Genomic DNA, 6,533 nt, shown 5'->3' with positions numbered 1-6,533 from the left:
TCTTTATCAATAACAAGGGCCAAAAGGAGGTAGAGTATGTATGTATGTAGTAGAAGGAAGGATTGATTAGTAATTTAATTTAATTTGTTTGATTTAAAAAAAATTAAATGAATCATTGGGGTCATTGGTGAATCTGACTTTTACTAATCCGACTTTTACTTTTTCTTTGATTTTACATACAGTAGCAGAAAAAGCAGAAGTGTTTCTCCCATTCTTGAATTAACTGCCCACGGCCAAACTATCCTGAATACGCCCGATACCGTCCGATCTCAGAAGCTAAGCAGGTAAGGCCTGGTCAGTACCTGGATGGGAGACCACCTGGGAATACTAGGTGTCGTGGGCAATTTTTCAAGAAACAAACATCCCATATATACTACCATATGATCCATCTTTATATCCTGTTACTGTCAACAGAGATTGTCAGTTAAAGATATCAAATAGCTACAAACTACTCAGTGGTCAATCAGATTCCTTTTCATTAATATAGGGATCCACAATACATTTCACAAATTTTCACCTGCAGTTAGTTCTGCAACTTGAACCTTATTTGTTAACAAAGGCAATCAAGTTTTTATATAATTATTCTAAGACAATTAATGACCGATTTTATTGGGGAATCAATTAAAGGTTAAGTTATATCATTGGCACATTCAGAATTTTTCATTCATTTCACTTACTTTATTATTACAAAAGAGTGCTCCCAAAAAGAGTTTTTTGTCTCTTTCTCACTTTAAATTACTTTGATTTTTACGTACCCTGACTTAAGCCGTCTATGCCTTAACTCTTATTTGTTAGTCTTCCATATCTATCAACAAACACAAATCAAGTAGGATACAGCACATACCTCAATTTGTACAAAAAATGTACCACCTACAGTGTCACAATATGTGTATCAGTCAGAGATAATAATCTAACACTATGGTTTATTTTCACCTACAGAGTCACACAATATGTGCATAAGTCACAAATAGTAATCAAACACTGTTGTTTAATTTCACCAACAGTGTCGCACAATATGTGTATGAGTACGAAAATATATTACGGTGGTACCACCTTCACCCAGTGTCACACAATATGTGTATGAATCAGAAATATTGATCAAACACTGCAGTTTAATTTTACTAACAGTATCACATAATGGGGGTCGGCGCCAAAAACTTATAAATGTAAATGTACTTGCTCCACTACACTCTGGGGCATATGTATTAACCTGGAGAAGGCATAAGGAAGTGATAAACCAGTGATATGTGCAAGGTGATAAAGGCACCAGCCAATCAGCTCCAATATGTAAATTAACAGTTAAGATCTGATTGGCTGCTGCCTTTATCACCTTGCACATATCACTGGTTTATCACTTCCTTATGCCTTCTCCAGATTAATACATCTGCCCCATTATCTCAAAAGGTATAGTACACTCTAGACACAGCGAAGGCCTCCTGGATTCACACATCTCAGCGTCTCGTCTTACCAGAGACGTCATGCGTTCCACCTAACCGGGAACCGTAAGGACCATATGTTCCACCAGACCAGTAGGTAGGCAGAAAATGCGTTCCACAATAGAAAAGAATCGTATACACCATTATAACCACTGAGGGGATGTAAGAATATAGGAAAACAAAAATATGACACTGCGGCTGACATCCATAGGGGACATATAATATATATATGCCAACAATAGTAATTGCCATAGATGCTAATTGTAAAAATTGTTTTATACCACGTGGGTCACTATAATTATCATCTGGGACCTGGAAAGATAGACTGCAGTACAGAAAAACAAACGCATATGTTAACAAAATACACATATTATAAAGAACATTCATATATGTACAAACACAAACAAACAACAACCTTTAAATACCTGCTAGAAAATATACATGTGTGCCTTATAGTGTACAAATACACCAAGTTAGCATATATACAGATGCATAAGCTCATGACAAGAAACAAAATTCATTAACCCCAAACTCCACGTATATTACTACAAAAATACACTGTGGGTTAGATTTGTTCAATCCCCTAGGGGCCACAGTATCCAATTTATTAATCCAGAAACATTCACGTTGTTTTAACTTAAATGTGCGATCCCCTCCTATAGTGAGGGGAGGTACCCAATCGATTAGCTTACATCTTAAGCTAGCTACCTGATGTTTAGCCTCTAAAAAATGACAGGCAACAGGCTTATCAGTAGCACCGATGTTAAGGGCTGAATGGATAGAGGACCGATGATTGGCCATACGGTCCCTAAACCTTCGTGTCATTAAACCGATATAGTATAGTCCACACGGACATTTTAAAATGTAGATTACGTGATCTAATCTGCAATGTAAGTGATACTTGATCTTAATATTATGTCCAGTATGGGGATGGGTAAAGGTAGGTCATATCATCATAGATCCACAAGTGGTACAATTACCACATGAGTAACTACCAGGCTTTTGCTGTAGTAGTTGTGCAGTTGATAATTTGGCATCAGGGTAAATCGGCGGTCTCATTAACATTTGTTTAAGATTAGGGCCTCTCCGATATGCCAACATTGGAGGCCTCATACGCGTGAAAGGAAGAGAAGGGTCTGAACTAATAATAGGCCAATGCTTATTCAGCACCTTATTGACATGTCCAGAACAATTATCAAAATGGGTGGTGAACGCCATCTGTTCATCTACTCTAGTTTTTTTTTACCCCTATTACAACCAGCAAAAATATTCCTGGCCTTATCAAGGCAACGAGATATAACTCTAGTTTTCTAACCACGCTCTACAAAGCGTGAGGTGACTTCAGCCAATTGTACTTCCATATTACTGCTGTCAGAGTTTATTCTCATAACCCATAGGTATTGGGACACAGGCAAATTATCCTTCAATGCTGGAGGATGGTGACTAGTGGCATGAAGGGTAAGATTGTGATCGGTGGATTTTCTAAAAATATTCAGAATTATATTTTAGGCTTTTTAGCTTTTATTATTTTAATTTTACACTGAGGCAGAGCCCCTGGATGGATGGACAGATCGCACATAGGTGGACAGATTATTATTATCATATTTTATTTATAAGGCACCACAAGTGTTTTGCAGCGCCGTACAAAGGGCATACAATAGAACAGTACAGGGAGACAGAACTTAAAATTACAGTAAATAAAAAACAAAAATAGCGTACAGGTAACAAAGAGCACAACAATTCTCAATACATAATACAACTTAGATGTAAGTAGCGAGGGAGTAATAATCGTACTACTTGGGGCTGGTGGCCATAGATAGAGATGAGCCTTTACCAGCAGGAGAAAATCGGGTAAAGGTGGTTGCTGAGTAGGAGAGAGCTGTGAGTGAAATATGTCCAGAAGAGGGCTTTGAAAACAAGAGGAAAGAGGGCCCTGCTCTGAGGAGCTAACAATCCAGTGGGAAGGGGCAACAGACAGATGACATGAGGTGCAAGCAAGCGGGTGGTAGCCTGATGGCTGGATGTAAGCAAAACAGAGATGGTTAAGGCATGAGGCAGGGGGATAGAGGAGCAGCCTCAGGACTAGGTTATGCATTGGAAGGGTATGCTTTGATGAATAGGTGAGTTTTCAGTGCCCATTTGAAGCTTTGCAAGGTCGGGGCGAGTCTAATGGAGTGGGGGAGCACGTTCCACTGACGGAGTACAGCACAGACAAAATCTTGAACTCGAGCATGGGAAGCAGAAGAGGCGACGGTCATTGGCCAACCATAGGGGGCAGGAAGGAGTATGAAGGGAGAGGAGGTTGGAGATGTAGGAAGCAGTGGAATTAGAGATGGCCTTGCATGTGAGGGTGAGGCATTTGAAGAGGATTCTGTAGGGAAATGGGAGCCAGTGCAGAATTTTTTGAAGGGCAGTGGCAGAAGTGGAGCGGTGGCAGAGGAAATTAAGCCTAGCTTATGGAGTTGAGAACAGATTGGAGGGGAGCAAGATGGGAGTGAGAGAGGCCAGTGAGGAGAACATTGTAGTAGTCAAGCCGTGGGATGACCAGTGAGTGGATAATAAGATTAGTTGCATTCTGGGTGAGAAATGGCCTAATGCGAGCAAGGTTACATAGCTGGAACCGACAGGATTGTGCCAGAGCTTGGATGTGGGGTGCAAAGGAGAGGGAGGAGTCAAGAGTGAAGTCCAATCAGTGGGTTTGGGGAATGGGGGAGATGATGGTGTTGTCAACAGTGATAGAGATATTGGTAGGGGGTGTTACTCTGGCTGGGGGAAAGATAATGAGTAAAGTTTTGTCCATGTTGAGCTTCAGAGAACACTCAGATCATGCCTTGTCAGATACACCAGATGACAGACAGAGTATCCTGTGACTGATACTGATAGGAGTCGGACACACCAGCCCCTGGATGTACACACAGTATACTGGGTTTTATCTTTTAACACTGGGGCAGAGCCCATGGATGTCTATGGACATATTTTCTCTTGTCAGATACACCACCTGATGAACGACAGAGCACCCCTGGACTGATACTGACACACTAGGACACACCAGCCCCTGGATGTATACACAGTATACTGGGTTTTAACACTGGGGCAGATCCTCTGGATGTATCTGGATTATGGACAGATCACCCCTTGTCAGATACACCACTTAACGACAGACAGAGCACCGCTGGAGTGATACACCAGCCCTACAGCAGCCAGCATTTCCATGCTCCACAACCCAGTTCAGTGCAATCTCCAGAGCCAGAGTGAAAATAGCACCAATCACTGGGACCTTTATAGAATCTAAAAGCCCGCAAGAATCCAGCAGCGGGATGATAAAGTTTTGCATTGATTTGGGAGTCTGGCAGGACACCAAGAGCTGGACTCAGATTGGAAAGTTTGGGTGGGTCCGGTTCTCAGAGAACCAGATCGCTTATCTCTACTTTCTAGTGATTTGTCAAAGTAACAAGTGTTTCTTTACTGACCACACTGTTTTTGGACATGGATTAATCTGTGGCAACTATCTGTATTAGGCCTCCAGGCTTTCTTCTCAATTCAGTAGTTGGGCGGTGTGTGGGTGTCAGAAGGCATGGGGTTTAACACTCACCCTCTTGTGGTTTAAAGATTATCACAGTCTCTCAGTGGTCCTTCATGCCTGTGCCTTTATCACATCTACTATCTCCTCAAAATGGCCTCCCCTTCCGCACCTATGCATAGGCCTGGCGGCATCTGGTACCTGGCTGCAGCATCTCACACCCACTCACCCCACTGCTTTAGTTCTGCAGCATATATCAAAACCGCCTTGCATGACCACCCGACTCTTCAGTTCACTGCTCCGCACATAGCTGCTCTCTGAAATGGCTCAAGCTCAAGCTCATCAAACACCATGACCACTTATTCTTCCCGTAAGGCTCTAGTTGCTCTTCAGACTAATTTCTGAGTCAAAGACACTTCTATGAAAGGAAGCAATAGATGATGAGCTGCACCCTCATAACATATCTAATATTCTGATCATCATTTAAAATGAAGAGGATGAGCATTAGGCTGTGGCATTAAGGCATGGCTGCGCGGTAGGGAAGAAATTAGGGGTAGGTACTAGGGAAGGGTTAGGGCTAGGAATTAAGGTTAGTAAGTATACTTACCAGAATGTGAGCGCAGATGATGACTCCACCAAAAGTGATGGTCAGATGACCTCTGAAACCTGAGAGAAGATAATGGAGATGCTGCTGCTACCTGGACCAGGTAACTCACTGCTTGGATGCCAGAAATGTTACATCAACATGTCATCCATGTAGACATGATGAATGTTGACATGGTTACTATTATATCTACATTATATTATGTCGGCTATATAGACATTTGCATGTCAACAAGAGAACTTTACCCAGTCTTTGTTAATGTAAAATAATGCCTTCATGGGTGGTTTGCAATTAGCTATGATAGTTTTGAAGCTAATGAATTCACTCCACTGAGTATTCAATTGTGTGCCGTTTTGTTCCGTTTTGAAGGCATTTTCGCCAATGCCTTTTCACCTTTTTTTTTTTTTTAAGTGAAAAAGCATTTGCAGAAAAATCCTCAAAATCTGTGAAAATGGCCTGCGTTTTTGATGGTAAACACGTGGTTTTGCCAATCAACGTGTTTTCCGCCCCTGACGCATTTTTCAACTAGTCGAAAATCCGACCCTGCATTTGCATAGAGCGAATCCCTGTTCACCCTAAAAATGGTGAAAAGCTCAGTTTTTTCACCTAGGTGAAAAATTGGAGCTAATTGCATAACCCCCTATGTCTGCTTCTTTTCTAATTTTTTTCTGGTGTTAGTAATTCATTCATTTAGGTTTAGAGAAAATCCAGGCAAAGGGTGCACATTGACAAACCATATTGTAACGTAAGGCATGCAAATACTAGGGAAATACTGCCTTCTTGTGCGTTTAGCAAAGTACTGAGCAGTCTACTATACTGAGCTTTGTAGTTAGACATGGTCATGCCCTGCTTGCAACTCCACATCCGTTGGGGGTGTGGTATGGAAGGTCGACAGTGTCTACGTCGACCAGTATTCTCAGGGTTTCTAGGTCAACAGGGTTTCTAGGTTGACATGTTCTAGGTCGACAGGTCA

At 41.6% G+C, this 6,533-nt stretch overlaps 1 pseudogene; it reads left to right on the top strand.

The window, feature by feature from the left end:
- The first annotated feature begins 225 nt into the window (after positions 1 to 225).
- Positions 226 to 343, top strand: LOC134913158 (5S ribosomal RNA; annotated as a pseudogene).
- Positions 344 to 6,533: the final 6,190 nt, after the last annotated feature.

Source organism: Pseudophryne corroboree, chromosome 4 (genome assembly GCF_028390025.1).
Source record: "Pseudophryne corroboree isolate aPseCor3 chromosome 4, aPseCor3.hap2, whole genome shotgun sequence".
Taxonomy (NCBI): Eukaryota; Metazoa; Chordata; class Amphibia; order Anura; family Myobatrachidae; genus Pseudophryne; species Pseudophryne corroboree.
The sequence above is the reverse complement of the archived record's forward strand: the minus strand, read 5'-3'. Positions and strand labels throughout refer to the sequence as shown.